The following is a 24,566-nucleotide window of genomic DNA, read 5'->3' as shown; positions in this document are numbered from 1 at the left end:
ATCTTAAATCGAACGATTGGATCATAAATAATTCGTCTTGTATCATGGTATATGATTTAAGATTGTATCACATCTCTATAAATCCATATACAACAATTTGTACTACATATATATTTTCAAAAACACATATACAAGATTGTTGCAATAATCATGAAATTTTTTTAATATTTTCTGTGAACCCAATATCCTTAGTAAAAAAGGTTTAAGATTGCCTTAACAATATCACGGAACTCTGTTTTAAGATTGTAGGAATATGGGACACTTTTAATATTAAAATTAATACAAATAATAACGATACTCTCGTTATTAACATGAGAAAACAAGTAGTACAAATACCGTAATATAAAATAAAATAAACAATGAAATAACATAACAAATATGTTAAATTGATTCAACTCAAGATCTTCAAATGATCAAGTCTTCAACTTGTTATTCAGCAACATTTTCTTGTAATCTTCTTGACACGAACTTAAAAAATAAAATTTTCGACTTTTACCACATCAACGACTTCTAGTAGTCTCTTTGGCGGCAAGAATTAATGAAACAAAAGTTGACGGTTGAGGCTGAGGCACATGTTCAACACGCTTCCCTTAAAACAGATTCCCCGCCTCTACATAAGACAACGCGTTTGTATCCCAGGGTATAACAGCCGAAGCAGTTAGTACCGCCGGAGATGTCCACGCGCTCGAGGTTATATTGGGGTAATTAAAGTGTAGTGTTAGTACTTATGGAAAAATAATAGAATAAAGAAGTAAATGGATCAAGTAGAGAAACTCATCTCTATAGGTTTGGAAACTCATCTCTAGAGGTTTCCAACATATAAGTCTTTAAAGCTTTCTTTTTCACCAATAACTCTTCTTGCATGCATGCATTTTCCTTTGAATTTTCTAGCTTGTATTTTTTTCTAGCTCCTCTCAAATAAGGCACATAGCCTATTATATATACAAGAGTTAAGGGTGAGTAAAGTCTCACTTAATTATAAATTTAATAATCTAATAAAAACTAATCAATTGTCATAAAAAGGCTCTACTCAAGAGTTTCATGACTATATGAAGAGTTTAATATTAATTATTAAAATTAATCTTCATTCATAATATTCTATTTTTCCAACATTTGCTTTCGAAAACAACCCCGGTTTTCTTACACCAGCTTTGAAATATATTTGTCTAAATAAAAAGTTTTAATAGTTTGAATCTTTCTTCTTCACCAAGTAATGAGACTTCTAGAACTTCATCAATGCAATGCAATTCGGTCTGCAACAGCTGAGTCAAGATCACCAGGACGGTTTGTGGCTAGGGCCAGGACAATGCCCTTTGACTGGTCACCAGTTTGAAACAGGAGTGCATTTTAGGGCACTTCTTTGAGCCTCATATACGTTTTGTTCCACCTTTTAAACAAAATAAAAACACACCAATTTGTGTTAGTTGTATCTATTAAGTTATATGGATCACTAGATTTTATCCCTCGTATTACGGAGGTTATTTTAGATTATTCGTTTTTAATATTTATATATGTATATTTGGATTTTAATTTTATTTATTGTAAGAAAGTTAATAATTAATATACTTGAGATTTGATGATAAAATAGTTTCACAAATAAATGATATGTTATAATCCGGTTTAAAAGCTATCTGGGTTTGGTGATACCCATTACCTGTTTATTTTCTTTATTATAAAATTGTTTCTTAATTATAAATAATATATTTTCTTTAAATAAAATAAGATATTAATTTTTAGTATATCCCAATTTTATAGGATTTTCATATCAAATATTTGATAAGATTAATTTTTAATATAATGAGATGTTATAACCCGTTTAAGAGCTATCTGAGTTTTGTGAGATCTTTACCCGTGAAATCAGGTCAAATGCGTGAGAAACCTTCATTTACACATAAAGCAATCTGATGGCTTAAGAGAATGACTGTTTTATATTTTTCGTTTTTTAATATTTATTTTTTGGATTTTAATTTTCTTTATTGTAGTAAGTTAATAATATACTTAGGGTTTGATGATGAAAGGGTTTCATAAATAAATGATATGTTATAAGCTATCTGGATTTGGTGACCCATGAATCGCTCATGTTTTTCTACTATAAAATTGTTTATTAATTATAAATAATATCTTTTTCTTTTTAAATTGGATATTAAATTTTAGTATATCCCTATTTTTTAGGATTTTCATATCAAATAATTGGTAAGATTAATTTTTAATTTAATGAGATGTTATAACCCGTTTAAGAGCTATCTGGTTTTGATAAGACTCATACCCATGAATTTGGGTTAAATCAATGAGAGGCCTCCATTTAAAAATCAAACAATCTGGTGGCTTCTATAGAAAGGGGAAGAGACCACATCGCGACACGTAGGATTTTAGGATTTTCATTTATATATATTACTAGATTTTATCCCGGTATTACGGGGGTTGTTTTACATTATTCATTTTTAATATTATATATATATATATATATATATATATATATATATATATATTTGGATTTTAATTTTATTTATTGTAAGAAAGCTAATAATTAACATACTTGAGGTTTGATAAAATGGTTTCACAAATAAATGATATGTTATAATCCGGTTTAAAAGATATCTGGGTTTGGTGATACTCATTACCCGTTTATTTTCTTTATTCTAAAATTGCTTCTTAATTATAGATAACTAGTTTTAGAGCCCGTGTAACACACGGGATGATCTGAATAATAAAGTTACAAGTAAAACAAATAATTACATAATGTATATGAAAAATGTATTACATCTATGTTCGTATCTATAATATGTGTACATAAATTGATTTTATTTATATCACAAAGTGACTTTTTATAAATAAACTCAATAAAAAAAGGTATATGGAAAAATATACTTGAGAACGCTCCTATTGAAAATTCATTCTCGGTATCATATATATACTTGAAAGAATTTCGGTTATGAACTAATTTCGAGAAGATTACTTTTCATACAAAAGTAGTTATGACCACTCAGCCTAAATATAGATGGAGCGCTATATTTATTGATAAGTCTATCAATTTACCACACATAGAAGGAAGTGAGAACGTTAAATTGTACCAACGTATGCTCTTCAAGAACCATGCTTATATGTGCTACACTTGAAAAGAATTTTGATAAGTTTGAGGGGGCTTCTCGATTTGTCATAACGACAACATAAAAAGTAACATTTTAACCCATTCAATTTTATGAATATTTTGCTCATTTGAGCATAATTTTGCATAGTTGGGAGGAAAATAGTCCATTTGTCAAATCCCGAATATTTTGATTATTTTCAATAATGCCATTGAAAATAAATCTGAAATCTGAGTCATGTTTAAAATTCTAACTTTCTTTGTTTGACATTTTCGAGTCAGTATTTTGAACCCGTAACAAATTGACCATAAATTTATTTGTATTCTCAAACTTTTAAAAATACTCAGATTTCCCATTTTTGACCCGTAACAAATTTTGAGCCAGATGTAGTTAGCTTGTACCAAACAATCTATTTACCAACTTTTGATCAATAACAATCAAATTTAAGTTTCACAAAAAAACCCAAAACAATCCTTGATAATAAAAAAAACCGAAAAACTGGATCGAATTTTAAGCATATATTTATAATTTAGTGATTAAAAAATCGCTTTGTAAAATATATATAGTTTACTAAATTAACCAAAAAAATAAATGGATAGATTTAAAACATATTTTTAGAAATAATAAGAATAATAATTGTTAAATGGATTGATTTTAAAAAAAATGGATTGAATTTTAAGCATATATTTATAATTTAATGATTAAAAAAATTCCTTTGTAAAATGAAAGTATATTCGAGTTATGTTTTTCTTTACAATCTTCAACAATATACATAGTATAATATGTTAACGATGACATTTGAAATTATATTATTTACAATCTTTAACAAACATGGTTTTTTATTGATTTTTGAATTTCGATAAAGTATATTTTGAAATTTATCGTAACATAATATGTTAATATTTATTTTTATTAATTAAAATATATGGATATAATATAATTAAAATGTGAAAGGAAAGTGAATAATCATTTATCTATAACATATATTAGATTAATTAAGATATTAGTTTAGGAGGGAAAAAATTGTGGGGTTTAACCACAAAGCGACAAGTGTCACAATTATTTTCTTTTATTAGAATAGGTAGATATCTTTTTTTTTTAAATAAAATAAGATATTAATTTTTAGTATATCCCTATTTTATAGGATTATCATATCAAATATTTTATGAGATTATATTTTAATATAATGAGATGTTATAACCCGTTAAAGAGCTATCTGGGTTTGGTGAAACATTTATCCGTGAATTCGGGTCAAATGCGTGAGAAACCTTCATTTACAAATAAAGCAATCTGATGGCTTGAGAGAATGGTTATTTTACATTTTTTGTTTTTTAATATTTATTTTTTTGATTTTAATTTTCTTTATTGTAAGAAAGTTAATAATATACTTAGGGTTTGTTGATGAAAGAGTTTCATAAATAAATGATATGTTATAGCCCGTTTAAAAGCTATCTGGATTTGGTGACCCATGACTCGCTTATGTTTTTTACTATAAGATTGTTTATTAATTATAAATAATATCTTTTTCTTTTTAATTTGGATATTAAATTTTAGTATATCTCTATTTTATATGATTTTTACATCAAATAATTGGTAATATTAATTTTTAATTTAATGAGATGTTATAACTCATTTAAGAGCTATCTGGTTTTGGTAAGACCCATACCCATAAATTTTGGTTAAATCAATGAGAGACCTCCATTTAAAAATTAAGCAATCTGATGGCTTCCATAAAAGGGGGGAGCGGCCATATCGCGATACGTAGGATTTTAGGGTTTTGGTTTATATATATTATTGATTATTGATTGACTATAGATTTCCAATGTATGCACCAAAACACCATACAAAATATCCATGTTTTTCATTTTAAACCTTTGTGAATAATGTCAATTTATTTTATATCGTTCACATATTTTAATTAATTCAAATAAGAATAATTACAAATACACATGAATTTGTAATTTCACACACATAGAATTAAGTTTTATAGAAATACACATGAATTTATATTTAATATAAAATCATTTGCATTAACTTCTTTGTCTTCAATTTAAATAAATAAAACACAAACATCTGTGTTAGTTGTATCAATTAGCTCATTTCCAACATATGCACCAAAACACCAAGATCCATATTTTTCATTTTAACCCTTTTGAATAATGTCGATTTGTTTTATACCCTTCACATATTTAATGTGAACCAAGCTATCAAGTACAAAAGACTTTGGTGTAAGCTTATTCCAAAAAAGTGTTCTTACACCAAAATCTTTGGTGCATACATTGAAGTTCATTAACTTATTGGCACATGCCAACAAGTTAATAAAAAGAATTACTTTTTTTTTCGAACGATAAAAAAAAGAATTACTAACTCGCATAAAAACGCATCTGCTTCATCAATAAAAAGCAAAAGGCCTCTATTAGATTTTTTGGCCCAATCAAATAACTGACGTATTTTTGTAACAGCTTGGGATCCTAACAGTGCAACATCTCCACCAGTCATTACAAAAATATTGTAAATAAAAAAGCTAAAATTGATACCGATTTTTTTGCTAACTCTCGAGCTGCCATTGTTTTCCCGGTTCCTGGTGGACCAGCCATAAAAGAGCATATTCCTAAACGGTGGTTGATGAGCTTTTACATACTGGCTAACTGCTGAATTCTCTTTTGAAGAGATGGATTAATTAAGAATAACTTCACCAAGCGTGTTTCCGTTTTGACTGCTGCATGATAGACCGCGTGAGAAAAAGCCTGACCATGGATATTTTCCTCTACAAGATTTTCTGATTAGTGATGGATGTCCAAACCACCCTACCATCTTCTCTGTGTGTGTGTCCAAATAACTGGTTTTTATAAGTTGCATGAGTGAAATATAATTACAAAAGGGATCAGACTCAAATAGTCAAATGATTGATTAGATTACCGGTCCGGAATAAAAGTCCCAATTCGACAAGGGAAGATTTCAGATTACAAAGATAAAGTAAAATAATATTTTAAACCTGCTTTAACATAAAAACAATCCGATGTGTTTTAAAGTAGTAGTGTTAATTGCAGATACCCATTTCTCTGTTTCTGTCTGTGGGCTAATAGAATGAATCTAATCTAATGGTGAATTGAAGGTTGAAGAAGAAGAAGAAGAATTGATGAGTTAGTTCATTTCAGTTGGTTGTGCTTCTACAAGGCACCCATGGATGGTGGTTTCAGGGTTTATGTAGGAATTCGTTGACGTCCATAGTAGTAAACTACTTATAATTGCATGTGCATGTTTGACCATAATTGCGCTTAATTATTGTTTATTCGTTTCGTGGATGAATGAATAACATGGATGGATGGATGGTGCTTGGAGAGGATGATGGGATGCATGTTATGATACATAATTATTTATTAAATCTGATTCTGATCATGTGTTCTTTCTTTGAGCTTGATTCTGTCTGTCTGATGCAAGTGGTGTTAGAAAATCTGCATCATTCTTTTCCTTCATTCGCTTCCTAATGTTGATGGTTTTGAGTATAATATTTCATCATCATCATCATCATCATCATCATACTCAATATATCCCACCAATAGTAAAGCTATGGTAGGGTCTAAGGAAGGTAAGATGTAGACAGCCTTACCTCTACCCGGTAGGAATAGAGACTGCTTCTGGTGAAACCCCAGCACGATAGTAGTTTTATATCAAACCTTAGAATAGAGACTGCTTCTGGTGAGACCCCAGCACGATAGTAGTTTTGTATCAAACCTTGGACATAAGACGCATAACACTCAACCATAGGCACACCAGTCGATTGGTGCATGTACCCTTATCTTTCGGCCATCAACGCCACCACATGATGCCTGATTAACCTTCCGCCACTTTCAGTATAATATTTCATCATTCATTTTGGGTGGCTCCAGCAACACCAACACTTAATATTTGCAAAACAAAACAACAGGGACGAAAGGATCTAAAACATACAGCAAGCACATCATACCATACCATGCCATACATAAATTAACTTCCTCATTCTCACAAATAAATGTTATCATTGCCCCTAATCATCCACCTCCACCTCCTTTCAAAACTGCTGCAATTTCAGAGCTATACATTATTAAGATCAATCAAGCACATGAAATCAAAGGCTTGGCTGGCTTACTCATGAATGAAAACAAAACAGATATGGATGTTGAAACCAATATCAACAAGTTGACCTCTGTTGCAACACCAGATCATCAGCAGAGTAGTAATCTGCTATGAGCCGGTACATGTATGATGGATTATGCCCTCCCCTGCAAACAAACAAACAGAATTTAATGAACAATGCAATACTGCACACACATATATATATGGAAGAATTTCATATACACCCTACAAACTTGAAAGATACCAAATTCATTAAAACACTTTATTAAATGACCATTTTACACCTGTCAAAAAGTTCTAATTTATGCCAATCTTTAACTTCAAAATTTGTTATTTATCCATTTTTAGCTTAAATATTTTCATTTATAACAAAAACAAACACAAGTCGGTAAACAGATGCAATGAACCGATGCAATAATATGCTTTAATGCGATAATATAATAATGCGCCAAGCACATGAAGACAGAGACAGATATGATTACGGTTGGTTTGACTATCTGGTTCAAGTTAGATTGCTTATCATGCGATTATACCTCGCTCGTTTATCTACCGATACAAAAAAAAGAAACAACGATTCAGTTCGTTAGCTTATCGTCATCATCAAAATCCAAATAAAATATAGGGTTTAAACAAACATAATGAAAAGGAGGGTAGAATGGTCTTTAAATAATAATAATTTATTAAATTTGGTATATATGATATATTTAGTTTTGGTTGGGTATATATGAAACTAAACCTGTAAATATATAGAGACAAGTGAGCTTACGTGTCAGTAATAAATAGGCTGACGAGCTTTGGCGGCACATAATCAAAAGCAGGGTTAACAACATGAAGAAGCGGGGACCCGGTTCCCGTGCCAAAATCCATGCAATCTGAAAACTCGCCGAAGTCCAGTAACTCAGATGGAGACTTGAGCTCATTCAGCAACACCTCTGGGTTATGAGGATACAAAGGACATAACTGTCATTTGCCCAAAAACAACAATCACTACAAAAACTAGGCCTTCAGCATACCGAAAGAGGTTGTACAAAATCATACTAGTTATGTGCTGGGAGTATTATTACCTTGTGAATGCCTGCGAGAACAACAAAAGGGACAGCGTGCCTTTGAGCCGCTAGCGCAACCATATTTAACCCGACTGGAGCTATCACACCGCCATTTGCCATGACAGCATGGGCCCCAACAATCACCTACCATCATAACATTCTAAAATGTAACTAAAACAAAAGAAAGCAAAGCAGTTAAGTTGATGATGCAAGAAGTTAAAACGCATACCATGTTTACACGTGAAATCATGGCAAATACAGCAGAATCAGTAATTACTGTTGTCTGCAGTCCTCTAGCAACTAGTTCCTTTGCAAGAGTATGCCCTTGATATCTGTACAACCATCACTCGTTTAATTGCTTTTAAGCTTGTAAAAAGAAAAAAGAAAAGAAGAATATAACATCTCTTAATCAAACCTTGGAGCACCCTCTGCTACAAAAACCCTAAACGATCTTTTTCTTTTCCTTAGCAGCGCAAAGAAATTCAATTACAGTTCCCGAACTGCCTAACGTTAATATAACCTCACTGCAGATAATTATAAAAGCTACTTACTAGTTAACAAACATGTCTAGTTATAAAAAAAAATAATGAAGGGATGGAAAGAATACTTATGATGAATATGCTCGACAGCCTGCTCAGCTATCAGTTCATGACAGGTGGCAATATCTTGAATAAGCTCGTTGACAGCCTCAATCACATTATGCTTTAGCTTTCGACTCCTTGAGTTTTTATCAGTAGCCGCATGCAGAGCGTATTAGAAATTACAATAAGTCATAAGATTTAAGTTTGTAGAAATAGTGGAGAGGTAATTAACTAAGCTAACATTTAGTCTTGTCTTCCGAATCACCAGCAGAAGACGAAGAGTGGTGAAGAGCTGCTGCTGCTGCTGCAGAGTGGGGTGGAACGTCTTCTAGAAGAGTCTGCAAGGAAGGAGGCCTGAGCGGCGGCTGACACAAGTGGATTGTCTTCTTCTTCTTCTTCATCATCACTCAAGCCTTGCAAGATCAAGCCGCCAATTGAAGCGGTTGTTAGTGAAACATCTTCCTCTCTAATGACATGTAGCACGCGCCTCACAATATTTCCAACAGCAACCTCTGCAGTTACACAAGTGAAGTGACTAAAGAGCACTTGATTCTCCTAACTTAAATATATATCCCCTCCAGGCCAATCAAAGTTAAAAGTATTAAAGCATACCCAAGTATAATTATAATAAGATGATCATTATTATTATGATTAATTAAGAAGCTGTACCTAACCGAGGGGATTCGCTTTGGTGAGTTGTTCTCCGATGGCATGAATAAGAGCCCCGGCTTGATTAAGATTGGGAAGCCTCTGCTGGGAAATGACGGAGCGGGCGGTGAGTTTAGCAGCGGTCTTTGAGCCCTCAATCTTACGTTTTCGAAGGTTGTTTAAGAAATCAGTAACTAGGGCATGATGATGATGAAGATTCTATCAATAAACCTGGTTCGGATACGAATATCTGAAGATTCTAGTGTAAGTTATCCGGTCACAAATGCAAGTATAATTTCAATTTCAATCAACAATTTGTAACATATACTTACCACCGCCGAATACTCAGATGAGGAGGGAGGAGTGGTCGTCGAATACTTACCACCGTGAATTAAATTTAATAGTTCGGATTCGGAGTTTCGAATTCGGATTTTTACGAAAACCTCTAAATTTATCAAGAATGAAGAAGAGGAGGAGAAGGGGAGGACGATACAGTTCCTTGTTATAACTTCCCTCCTTTATGTTTTAACGTGTTTTCAAAATACATCCTTTCGCAAAAGAAATGACATAAAATAATTCATGTTTCAAATTCTTTGCATGTTACGTCCTTTAGTACTAACTCAGTTAAAATTTTTTTGTTTAATCCGGTCATGTGCCTTGCACATGAGGGTAGGTTTGTAATTTTATAAATAAGGTAATAATAAAAATTAAAAAATTAAAAACATATTAAAATCACTCACCCCCCCCCTCTCTCGTCCTCCATCTCCAACCAAATAACCACCACCACCACCTGTCGTAACAACCCACCCCAAACCCCCTCTCCTCACCAACACCGTCGTCACCACCACCACTACGGCTGTCACCGTCAACACCGTTGAATGTGTAAAATCGGGATGATATGGTTAGGGTTTATAATTTGGGTGTTATGGTTAGGGTTAGGGTTTGTGCCGTCGGAGGATGTGGGCTGCTGAAGTCTTTGTCGTAGTCAAATTCCGGTAGGTAGAATTCCAATGGCGGCGACGGTGGAGGCGGTGGTGATTGAGGCTTTTTGACAATTTCCGGCGGATTTGAGTTAACAAAAGTGGAAGCCCCAAATTTGTGTTTTCAAGTGGCAATCGTGGTTCAAAACAGGTGACGGCGACAGCGGGTTTTTGGGCGAAATCCATAGTGTGTACAAAGAGGAGAGAATTAGAAAGAGTGTTTCGGGATAGGGAATGGCAGTGCTTTGTTATCGTAAAAAAAAACCGAGGAGTTCGTTGGTTGGACGGTGGTGGTTAGCGAGTGGTAGTGGCGGTGGTCTATAGTAAGTGGTGGTAGAAAGATGGATTGAAGAAGGGATATATATATATATATATATATATATATATATATATATATATATAGAGAGAGAGAGAGAGAGAGAAAGAGAGAGTTTTAATTGTGTAAATATCTTTATGTTTTATTTTTAATAATTATTAAATATATATATAAATTTACGAAACTACCCTCATGTGCAAAAGGACGTAACGTGATAGAGTTTTTAAGCATAAAGGATGTTTTCTGTAATTTCTTTCGCCAAAGAACGTCCAATGAAAAAACGTGCAAACATAAATGGCTACTTTTGTTGTTTTGTCAATTATTAACGGAGATGGATAAAATAAGTTTTATTTTAAAGACCAGCTTTATTTATTTAGTTTAACAGCGGGCTTCTGACACACCCGATCATCTCAGTTTCATCCTTGGGAGGAAACCCAACCATAAATGAGAAAATGCACTAGCCCAACTTAAGGCGTCTATCTTTATCTCAAGTGAGACTTGATCCCAAAGCCAGATTAATCCAGTTTAATCGCTAGTCTCTGTCCCACGACCTAACTAGCACCTACCAAGTTCTGAAACACCAAGTATAATAATAACATAAAGATATTACAAGACTACTCCCATTGATGAATTAGTTGGGTTGTGACACTATTTAAAAAAAATCATAAAACCTAGCCGAACAGATTGCCACCACAACCTAGTTTGCTCACTACCATCATGGCCACATGTCACTAAAGAATTGGTTCGCATTTTAATTTGTTTATTTTTTCTTTTCATACTAATTAATTTTAACACTAAAAATGTTTTTCCTCAATAACTTTTAGTAAATAAGTTTTTAAAAAAATCTAAAAATACAGTTTTGTTTACTTTTTTTTAACATGTCGGTATAAATTTTATTAAAAAACTTTAGATTGCAAAAATATATATATTTATATAATAAGTGTGTTTGGTGAATATAAATATTTTTTTTAAAATATTTTTAAATTAATTATATGTTGGTTTTTTTTAAATAAAGAAATTATTTTTTATATTTCTAAACACTTTTAATAAAAAAACAACAATTAGTAATAAAAAACAATTATAAGTTATATTTATTCAATAAAAAATAGTGAAGTTTGGGTTGCTAATGAGTATGAAAAGTTTGGTTTTGTTAGATTGGGTTGGTGGAAGAGAGAGAAATTAATTTTATAATAAAGATTGGGTTGGGTTGGTTTGTGAATGAGAATGGTCTAATAAAATTATTATTAAGAAGCTCTAACAACTAACTGGCGGGATTAGCTTTGGTGAGTTGTTCTTCGATAGCCTTAACTACATGAATAAGAGCCCCGACTAGAATAACATTGGGAAGCCTCTACTGAGAAATCAGCGACCGCAAATGCTCAGCCGTCAGTTTAGCAGTGGTCTTTGACCCCCCTCAATCTTACGTTTTTTAAGACTATTTAAGAAATCATTAACCAGGGCATGAGTGTCTGGCATGATGATTCCTTTATTGCATTGTACTACACTGCATTGCGTATCTATCAATAAACCTATCTGATTAATATTAAACTAATAGATTATGAAGCAGCAACAACAGATGAAAATTAGGTCAACGAAGTGAAGGAGGAGGACAAGGGTAGGACGATGCAATTCCTTATATAACTTCCCTTTAACTTATTATTAACGGGGATGCATTAAATAAGTTTTAATTTGAAGACCAACTTTATTTATTTAGTTTAACTGTGACATTCGTAACAAAACCACGTATACCTTAGTATTTATATATCGAATAAATGATTAATCATTTATTGCGTAATGAACAAACAGATAACCAAATGAGATTGGTTATGACCCGGATATCTTGGGGCATCTATAAGTGATGTACGTATATTAGAAACTAACATATTGATATTATGACCATTGTACATAGCAAGCCAGTTAAACAAAAAGATACTCGTTTAACAATACGCTATGATTTTAAACGCGAAAGCTAGTTCCAAAACAAGCATTGTATCATCCGCCAAGCCTAAAAAGACTTACAAAACACTTATTCGAGATGTTTTAAGCGATCCATGAAAATATATTGGATTTTTACAACCAAATAGCATGTTTTTTTTAATTTACAAAAAAAAAATTGGCCGAAAACACTCATTTTCGCGCTGATTGCCGCACCCGATCTATTTTTCTTGCAAAAAACCAGGCCCGAAATAAATTTGGACCCGAGATTTCACGTACGGCATGCAAAACAAGGTGAAATAAGCCAAGGTGGGGCCAAAAAGGACCCCCATATAGGGTGGCCGCAAGTCGTGGTGACCCACCTCCCCTTTTATTTTTTGTGTATTAAAGTCTCCAAAACACATCCCAAACCAAAATATCTTGACCTAGCATGTCACACCCAACCTACGGCGGAAATACCGAGCTATAACTGATTGTACAGTAGCTCACAAGACACTAACAATGGTATAGTGACAATAACTAATTATTAAATTTTAAAATAGCCAAAGTACATCACAATATTTAAATAAACATTATCCAGATAAACCATAACAAATAAATTTCAAGATAATATTCGTTGATATCCTAACGGTATCATCTACTTGCTTCAACTTCGTTCATCCAATATAGGTACCTTCAACATGCGTAAAATGTATATATTTCGTCAACACAACGGTTGTGAGAAAAACATAAGTTTTCATGTATACATGATATTAAATAACAATTCAATGCGGATGCGGTAACTACAACAATTAATTGAAATAATAACAAATAAAATCCGTTCATCATGACACTAAGTCAAGCTACTAAGATGGGTGTATGATCATACCAATGAGGATGAGGATGAGGTTCACCATAACAATAAATAAACACCTTGACAAATAAGCATATAACAAATAACGAGCATTACACATAAACGCATTAATATGAATTGTGATTGAGGACTCATTAATGCAAAATAAAGTAATTTGTGGTACACATGTTACCCTAAAAATAAAAAGGAAAAAGGGGTATGAATTACTCACCTTGAAATATAGATCCTTACTAGAAAAAAATTTAAACAAGTTGGTTAGTTCCGCGAAGATTTCCGACTATTTTGCCTGTAATTAAATTTACAAACAATATAAATAATCTAACGAATATAAACTAATAACAAAATATGACATAACGGATTTTGGGATTGATAGGGTTTTAAATAAATGAAAATCATAAAATTATTGTTAGTTTAATTATTATTATTATTATTATTATTATTAAGTTTTAAGCATTTAAAAGCAAAAATAATAAATATCAAACAAAATCGGGCCTGGGAAATTCGAACCCGCGCCCCAGGCCGGTTCGTGACATAAAATACAAGTGTTGGTCATCAGGCCAGCTTCTCAGTTTGTTTATATGATAGAAACTTAAATAAATGAACAGGTTATGCTAAAAACCCCAATTTTGATAAGAACCCTAATTTGATTTTAATCCCAATTGAGGATCAATAGCCCTTCGTCAATAGAAATTGATTGAGGGCTTTTAATCCTTGTTTACATCCGACAAAACCCACACTTCATTTACCTAAAACGAATACGAATTGATAGCAAATGATGAGTTAGGGTTTCGGCCAATACATGAACTCAATCTTAGTCTTAAACTGATTTAAGGATGAAATTGACTTGGGGGATATGTTAGCGCTACTGAGAGGGTTGTATGGTTTCGTTTAATTGCGTTATGGATGTGTATATATAGCGTAACAAGGACGAAATACCCGTGGTTTGATAAGATTGAAAATTTGAATCAATCATGTCACACCCCAACCTAAGGCGGAAATACCGGGGCGTGATCCGATTGCTCACAGCTCGAAGATACTATCATAATATAAATGTAACAATATCTATTTAATTATTTAATTTCAAATGTGCACACAATATTCAAATACAAAAAAAAAATTCATATATATATATATCATATATATATATGTTTAAGTTTAGGAGAGAAGTCAAGTTATTGTGAGAAGTGTGATAAGTCTATTCAGCCAATCAGATTTTTAGTTTTTTTATTTTCTTTTATTTAAATATGGGGGCAGTATAGTAAATGAACAAATGTAATATATATAGAAACTACTTAATTATTTACATGTTTATATATTAACATTATATTTGACATATAATTATTTAATTATTAACGTAATATTGACCATATCCAGAAATCAAAACCAAATCATATTGAAGATAATCACCCCTCAGTTCTTGTTGTTATCCACATAAAAAACAATCAAATCTTTAATTCAAACACAATCATCCTACACTAAGAATCGTACAAATTCTCTGATCGATTGTATTGAACTCAATCTTCATTCACCACCATTTATCATCAAAGAATGTCTTCACTAAACCTATTTTTAGGCGCTGATTGAAATGGTAAGTATTCACAATACCAATACATTTATCTACACTCAACTACATTTAAGTTTTTTGGTATCACAATACCAATACATTTACCTACACTCAACTACACATGCTACACTTTTTACCATACACATCCTACACTACAGATACAATACACAAAATTAAATACACATCCTACACTATCATACATTGTCATATGCCATACAATAATAGTCCACATCCTACACTACAGATACGGTACACGAAATTACATACACATCCTACACTACATATACAATACACAAAATTACATGCACATCCTACACTACCATACACTATCACACAATAAGAGTTCACATCCTACACTACAAATCATACACATTTTTTTAAATATCCTACATTGCTACACACTAAATATTTTTTCCAAACACTAGCACATTTGATAAACATAAACATGAGAATCTGGAAAGTTTTTTAATTATTGAAACTACAACTAAAAAAACAAGTGTAGGTTTATCATGTAAATGTAGGACATTTAAAAAAATGTTGGATTTTTTTCCCGTGATGCAGTGTACAAGTTCAACCAAAACAATATAAATTTTCAACTTTCATATATTATACTAATTTTATATAAATGCATTTTTGGCAACTAAGATGACAAAAGCATGATCAAAGGAATTCTCTTAGACAAAAAGTGGGTTTCTATATTTATCATAAGAAGAAAATTACAAGACTATCCTTTTTTTTATTAAAAATCATTAAAAGTAGTTACCATTAATTACAAAAATGCCATAACCAATGTATGCCATAGATCATTTTTAATCAACGGTTAGAATTCACTTCTCACAATAAAATGATTTCTCTCCTGAACCATCCCATATATATATATATATATATATATATATATATATAACAAGTTAAATTCATATTTGTCTTCAATAAACCCTTAGGTCTTTCTAAGTGTCCAAATTTCAACTCAAGTAACCTGCAAATGCGTAGAAAACAGAGTTTGTCAACAACAAATGTTGAGTGAGTTTACCACCAGTTTTGCAATAAAATAATGTTAATATAGTAAATAAGAAAAATAAGCAAAACGTAATAAATGCGGTAATGAAATCAAATCATAAGCAAATAAGTTGTCGATTAAACCATTGCCAAGCGAATCGGGCGCCGGTAATCAACCATGAGTAAATAATGATAATAAGAATAAGACCGTTGCCAAGCGAATTGAACGTTGGTCAATAAGAACCCTTCACAAGGGGATATGTCAAACGAATGCACATAAACAAGTAAGCAGTAGTTTTCTTGAAAACCAACTAATTCAATCATAGGCATTGATCAACCCTAATCAATGGTTTTAGTCAATGGCATTTTGGTAATTCTTCTAAAAGGAAAGGATTAAAATTAAACATGTAAGGCTTTTTTCTATTTGAACGGCATCCCTAAGGGTATTATGGGTAGAACATAAATTCTATCTTAGAGGCCACCAGTAATCACACTCAACAAAATACCTGTAATTTCTCGATTTCATCTCTACCATTTATTTTGTATCTATTCCCATCAGAAAGGTTTTATGTAACATTTAGAAAACAAACATAAATCATAATACGTAAAAGATAAATAGCACCCTATAATAATTATAATTATGGATATGTATTTGCAACTTCTTCTATAACTTTAACTTGCATAAATGTATCTTGCAATAATGCTTAAACGTATATAATAATAATAATAATAATATATAAATAAAAATTTACACGTACTGTATCAATGCATTAGTAGGCTTTTAATGGGTGTATATATATGTATCCCTCTCATTGTATCAAACTATACATATGTAATCTTAATCTAGAAAAAAAAAATCACAGAAAAATAATTAAGATTTAGATATGTAATCGTATCAAGCTACTCATATGTAACCTGAATTTAGACAAAATAAAAATGAAGAAAAATAATTAAGATACATATATGTAATCATATCAAGCTACGCATATGTAACTTTAAACTAAAACAAAAAAATGGAGAAAAAGAATTAAGATACATATATCTAATCGTATCAAACTACGTATATGCAACTTTAAACTAAACAAAAAAAATGGAGAAAAAAAATTAAGATGCAATATGTAATCGATTAAATTTTAGCATATTTTTGCAACATAAAAAACAAATTATTAGGTATCACAAAACATAACAAAAATCATATCTTGTTACAACAAGAAACAATTCACAGCCTTTGACTTTCGAACATAAATAATATCATCTTGTTACAACACAAAATAATTCCCTATCTTTATAAAAAAAGTACCAGTAGCCCAAAACCATTTCCTGCCTTTGACTTCCGAACTTAAAGCTTTGATATTTGGTTTTCTTGTAGCCACTCGTCTTTGACTTATATGGGTTCCATTGCCTTCCCACAATTTGCATACCTAGTATGTCGAATCAGAAAAACCATTTTAGCCTACCTAGTATTATGTAACCTGAAAACTATAGGAGACCAGGATTAAATAAACCTGATAATATTATGTACTCAGGAAATATATATTCGAATAACAACCAACAACAATGACGATGTTGATGGACGGTCAATTTAGTTTTTATGCAAATAACAAATTAAAAAAGTTGTGCTTTTGATCTTCAGTGAGATGTGAAATTAGTTTGAAATCAAAGAAATGAATATATACGTGAAGAATGAAATTAAATGAAATGGAATCAATATAGATCTTCTGCAAATATTTTGACAAACCATTAAACTAACAAAGAGATAAACTGGGGATTTACATATAAATGAATTGAAAATACATATCTTACAAGTTCCTAAAACACCCTTGTAGGTAATTTAAAAAATAAAAAAGAGAGTTTTATGAGTTCTCATAGTTTTTAAGTTGATAAGTGGTTTTCATTTGAACCATCATCTCTCTCTCTCTCTATATATATAGTATTGTAACAACCTCAAAAATAGGGCTAGAAAAATTATCTTTTAAAACAAAAACTTATCATTAGATGTCTAGTGTGGTGTTAGTCGAATAGCCAAAGCGGATTGTATGTCGATGAGCTTGGCCTAAACCATAGAGATTATGCCTAATGGGCTCAACCCAATAACTTTGTAGAACCTGATAGATAGGGATAAGCCCAATAATAATACCACGCTTTATAAAATGGCTCGGCCCAAATTAAACAAACAAAACCTAGAGTGGCTTAACCCGAACGAACCTGAAAGCTTCAAGAATTATACGAACCATCCAATGACTATTTAATTTTACTGGGTATAAAATCAATCAATAAATAAAGAAATAACTCAAACATCATACAATTTCTTACAATACCATCCGGTCACCGAACCAAATGGAGCGAGAAACGATATGTGACAAGCTAGACATTATCTAAATTACATAGCACTATGTTTTTATATAAAAACCATTATCTATCCAATTTATATAAGATAATCAGTGAAGCTTATAAAAGTAACAAATTAATAATATAACATAAGATATATTATATCTCCAAATATATAAACCAGATTTCCAGCCCCAATCAAAACCATCGCCCCTGCCTCCAATCACCAGCGAAGACAGGCCATGCCCCCTCTCATCTTCGACCTCAGCTCAGCCTACTCCCAATCAGGGTTCATGCAGTTTTCTTCACTCAATGTTCTGCAACTTGATTTACCCCTTAATAAACCCTTTTAATTTCAATCATCATACTCAATAACTCCCATTTGCAAACCACTTGAAGAACCGAAGCTACCATCTACAATCAAGAATTCTGCCCAAACCCATTCTCTTTCTGCTTCAATTGATCATTAGGACCAGCAAGCCTAAACCCGTGTTCAATCGATCAAGGTATCTGTCATTATGTATTTATTTTTTATTTTCGTTTAAGACCCATGTGATCTATTAAATGACCAGCCCTATACTTGAAAATCATGCTCATGAATTCGCCATAAACTCATTCCAGAGCTCTAACTCATTACCAGCTATAAACTGATTTTTACGAGCCTAAAAACTTAACTGAAAACACAGTTTTAAACCAAACGAACGTGATATAAACTAAACCACTTAATCTTATTAAACTTACCATAACATATAAAGTATATTACCTGTTTTGATATCCAAACATATGGGCAGAAGTAATGGGGAAACCGTGTTCGAACTAAAACTACCTTACTTGCCAAATTCACGTGAAAACCGATTTGAAGTTTATAATATCATTTGAAGTCCTTAAAAATGTCCAATATAAACTTTTAATGATAGTGTAAACACCTTTGAGTTTAACCTGTTAAACCGACCCTTTGGTAACTCGTTTAACTAAGAAACAATAGCTGCAGCCTAGATGATATTATGACATATTTTTGCAGCCCTAAATATATTGTTTTAAAGATATATAATCTGAAACAAAACTATTTTACTTGAATTATCGTTTTTAAAACCGAATTATTTTCTAAACGGGCTAAAACCGGGGCCTTACTCGCAAGAGCAGCCATGAATACATATTTAAAACCTAAGAAATGTTAAAACAACTTATTTTAATGTATTACAACAGGTCCTAAAATGTTTGATAACCAAAATTGAGTTTTGTTAAAAATATAGAATAAATGTGATAGCGGGCCTAAACCGAACTGAACCGAAACCACTGTTTGGGTTCCCTACACCCTAATATCAATATAAAACTTTTAATAAGTCATTGTTATGTAATATAACTGGTCCTAAACTGTTTTGTGGTGAGGAATCATATTTTAATCAATAAACGTTGCTAAGGGCATTCTTGGAATAAAAATATGACGGACATAAAACTAAAACTACGAAACAGAAAATATTGGTTTTGAAACAGAAAGTTTTAAGTTAAACCATGTTTATTTTAATCCTTGAACTTGGTATAAATCAGCCCCGAAAGATGCCTATAAACCGTGTGCTAAAAAGCATCCGAACCGGCGCTTTGGTAATCCGTTTTGATAAGAAACAAGCCGTGCAACCGAAGTAATAATATGATATCTTTTTTTGGCAGCCCTAAACATTTTATTTTACTGATATAATCTGACCCGTAACCATTTTGCATGAATCATCGCTTTTAAAAATTGAACTAGAACCCAAACGAGCCAAAACCGGACACGCTAGCAAAACTGCAGCTATGAGCACTTTTCAAAACCCATGAAATGCCAAAACAACCTATATTTATTTATGTTAACTGACCCTAACATGTTTGGTGACTAAAAGTAAGCTTTTGTTAAAAACATGATGAAAGGGCATTTTCGGAAACGAGTTTTCTCAAATTCTGAAAGTGTAAAAAAATAAGTTTTAAAACAGAAACTTACAAGTTAAAATACCTCATTATAAGTTATAAAATGTCTAAGGATAAGCGGATTTAAAAGAAATGGCCCTTTTACAAGCTTTAAAGCATTGTTTCGTTTAGAACCGAACGGGCTGACTTTTTAAGACCAAAATGGTTTAAAAATATAAAATGTATATTTTCCATAAATTTATTTAAAATACCTTATTACACCAGTATAAAACATTTTTGATAGATACGACACCACTTTTGTCAAGAATGCCCGTTTAAACGCAAGTCACGATTAAACCGACGTAAACTGAACAAGTATTTTGAAAAATATAAAGTTATGAAGTTTCTGATTTTTAATAACAACTATGAGCCAATAAAATCATAATTTGAGTGTTTACTTATTTTACAAAAATATCTAAGTCTTAAACTTGGTTTTCGCCAAAATAAACGTTAAACGAAGGTACGAGGACTAAAACCGTACCACCCCAAAATTTCTGAAACATCATACATGAATATAACTCAATTTTGTAATATATATATCTCTGGAAAAAGAGAAGTTTCATTACAAAAGTATCCGTTTACTTAACTATTCTTTCAAAAAGTTTCGTTAAAAAATGACAATACCGGTAATAACCGGTATTGTTAACTTTTGTAAACCCATGACCTGATGTTTCAAACAAAGATCATTATGCTACTGATATAAATATACTAAATAGCTTCTATGATCATATGATGGCCCGGAACCTAACCGAAAGCCCGAACTTTCCAAAAATGGAAACTTTATCGAAACCCGACAAGTAAACCAAGGTAACTAAAACTCTCAAGAGTTAAACTATAATGCTTATACAACAACACCAATATTGTAAAATTATTTAAGTGTAAACTTTCCATAAATGGGAACTTTATTCACCGGGAACCAAACACATGGGTTGACAATTAGAATTAACTAGTACACGATACCTGTAATGAATTTTACATTGTTGTCCAGTTACTTATTGTTGATTGATATATATATATATATATATATAATAGGCGTACTTGGTGGTTCCTAGCGTAGCTGTAAGCTCATAGATTGTCTTTCATTTACACATATTGCATATGGACTGAGGTGAGTTTCGTGCTGTCCTTTTTACTTAAACTTTTTGGACTGGATACATGCTTTTTACTTATGGTGTGATGTTTATCAAGACTTTTTTTCTGCCATATTTTTTGTCCCGCTTTAAACTACACAATCATTAACTCAAAGAGTAAGCCTATGGCTCGTATGGATAGTACTATTTGGGAGACCCCCACGCACAGTGACCCTATGTCGGGTAAACCACACTGAGGTTTGCGGACCGTTGCGGCATATGACCTAACGTTTGGATTATTGCTTGGCAGAGTGATAATCGGGGATGGGTGTCGTTCGGTTGTAAGTCGAGGGGAGGCTAATGATCGAATGCAGGATTGATTGTGGACTTGATTGATGTGCACCATGCTTTATACTTACATACACGCAAACTTGCGCGCTATTATAAATTAACTCTTTTATGTGTATGCGAGCTAAACTCACGAACTCACCAACTTTTTAGTTAACACTTTTTAGCATGTATTCAGGTCAAGTACTATGTGGATAGCAATTTGGATTAGCAATGTAATGAGAATGCCTAAGGATAGAGGCGTATGCCGAACATGAACAATGAAGATTAGATGCCAAGAAGATTAGTAGAACCTAACACAGGATTGCAGCAGTGTCAGAGATGAGATAGTTGTGTAGTTGCACCTTGTCTTAAATACGTATTGAACAAGTTGTAACTTATTTTAATAATAATATTCCGCTGCTTACATTTGGTACCAATTTGTCCATGAAACTCATAGGCCCCATGGTAGGGTGTGACAAGTATGATATACATATATGTCCCCAAAAAGTTTTGAAAATTTAGTAAAATAGGGGAATGATAAAAGTCACCTTAGATTAAAGGCAAGTGATTAATAATTAAGATAAACGAACTAAAGATTAAGTGAGTCGTCCACTACGCGTCGAACGAAATTAATGATCAGAACCTGAAACTTTGAGATATGATAATATAAGTAAAAACGAACTTAATTCCGCTGGAATCAATCCAAACGGACGTCTATAACTCAGGTTATGTTATATTTAAGATTTAAGCGAGCTGGTACTGACCAGAATTCGAACTGCGAGTCGGAAGTCGGGTTTCAGTCAGTAGCCTTAAAATTTTGTTACGAGAAATAAAGTCTTCTGGACTGAATGTTGAATCAGAGCAGAAGTATGAGAAAACGTTGAGTCAAACTTGTTGATTGTTTTGCCCTTTAACGAGTTTTAAATGAATGGGCCAGTCAACACCCTTCAACCACCGAAATTGATTGAATTTTATTGACTAGGGAATATATATGAATGATTCCTATGTTTAAAACTTACTCGGAAAGTGAAAGGATCAAGAGAAACGAAGAGTCAAAGATCCGAAAGCAAGCAAAGTCAACCGAATAAGCGTGTATCTTCAACAATAAAACTGAAGAGAATGATGAAGGCCAGAGGATGTGACGGCTAAGAAGGCTCCTCTAGGGTTTAGGGTTGATTGTTGCAGAGAAATAATGATATGTTTATATATGATTCACTAAATCGAACTAAACATGGTTACTTACTTGTTTAAGAAACCGAATAAGCATTTAATGATCAAATCAATGTTATAAGCTGTAAACATCGTTCTTGATCAAGGGGTTATGTATATGGACATGTATTTTAGTTATATTAGTTTTCTTGGGGCTTAATTCACTCGATTACGTCCTAAACTAAGCGATTTCGGGCAAAAAACGAACTTGGAAACATATAACAACAAAACGAATATGTGCAGACCACCCATAGCGCCGCGTGGCCACCATGGGTGGCTGCCACCTCACGACGCTCCGGGGAGGGGCAGGAGGAATTTTGGTTTTGGTCAAATTTGGTCCCTATAGTTCTTAAAATGATTAAATACTGATTATAATTTAAGGTAAATCAAGAAATAACAACTATAATGAACCTAAGGGATATAAAGTGAAAATATTTTAAGGGATACTTATAATTACTTGATATTACTAATAATAAGGATCCGAATAAATTCTCGGATTATGTTAAACATAAATGAATACGGGTTTAAAAAATCCAAGATGTTACAAATCATCTAATATATCTTAAGGTAAACGATGATTTTAAACGTGTTTTTGATAGATAATGATGAAAGAATGTTCTAGAAATCTTAAATTTGAATCCTAGCTTGAATTGGATAAATATTTGAAGATAAAATGATTAAAACGGGCTAAACAAGTGCATAAACGAACTGAACCAGTCGTTAAACGAACCAGATGATGCAAACCGGGTTAAATGAACCAAACACGAACCAACTGAATTGCTGCAATTTATACATATGTTTATAATTGCTATAACTTGATTTTTAACATGCGTAAACGATGTAACACAAAGTGTACATCTTATTGCATTGAATTATCCTCATATTTATGCCGAACTCCATGTAAATTCATTGTTTTAGGTATTTATTTGAATTATTTGTGAATTTGCAAGTCCGGGCGCCATCCGACAAAGAAAACATGAAAAGAGGGCGTTTCAAGGACAAAATACAGCATTCTGCCAGACATGCACGGCCATGCCATCCTGTGCAAGGCCGTGCCACTCGGGAATTTCACCAGTGCAATCCAGTGCAGAATCTAATGTCGAGAAAATTCAAAATGGCCAGCCCGTGCAAGTGCAAGCCCGTGCCAGAACAGAAAAACCTAAATTTTTGGTCAGATTAAAGCAAGGGGTTGACTTTCCACATTTAGGCACGGCCGTGCAAGCCCGTGCCAGACGTCCAGACAGCATAAATACACCTCCATTATCTCCATTTTGAGTGTGGAGCCTTATGGAAATTCTCTGAATTTGCTGGAAAATTATTGTGTGTGTGCTAGAGAGAATTCAAGGCTTCCATCTTTGTGTGATCATCCTTTCAAGTAGCAATCATCATTCATTTTAGTTTGCAATATTTTGTTCTTGACAATGATTTGTAAGATTACTTTGATTTTGATTGTCGTATCAAGCCTTATGGGCTAAATACTCTTGTTACTTAGATTATGTTGACACTTTTGTTTACGTGATATTTATCTATGCATGATTTTGGCAAGTTGGTGTTCTTCAAGTTTATG

At 32.4% G+C, this 24,566-nt stretch overlaps 1 pseudogene across 1 annotated transcript; it reads right to left on the bottom strand.

Annotated features, from left to right (window-relative positions):
• Positions 1-7,117: 7,117 nt before the first annotated feature.
• Positions 7,118-24,269, bottom strand: LOC143590701 (uncharacterized; annotated as a pseudogene). The gene is made up of 11 exons (XR_013145521.1): positions 24,194-24,269; positions 24,007-24,092; positions 9,504-9,696; positions 9,071-9,341; positions 8,856-8,985; positions 8,664-8,772; positions 8,478-8,580; positions 8,267-8,392; positions 7,969-8,162; positions 7,271-7,348; positions 7,118-7,160 (listed from the first exon to the last, which is right to left on the bottom strand). The product of XR_013145521.1 is annotated as an uncharacterized LOC143590701 (transcript).
• Positions 24,270-24,566: the final 297 nt, after the last annotated feature.

Source organism: Bidens hawaiensis, unplaced genomic scaffold (genome assembly GCF_021521415.1).
Source record: "Bidens hawaiensis isolate Kalapana, Puna unplaced genomic scaffold, B.hawaiensis_p1.1 tig00038965_1, whole genome shotgun sequence".
NCBI lineage: Eukaryota > Viridiplantae > Streptophyta > Magnoliopsida > Asterales > Asteraceae > Bidens > Bidens hawaiensis.
This window is presented reverse-complemented; position numbering and strand designations above follow the sequence as displayed.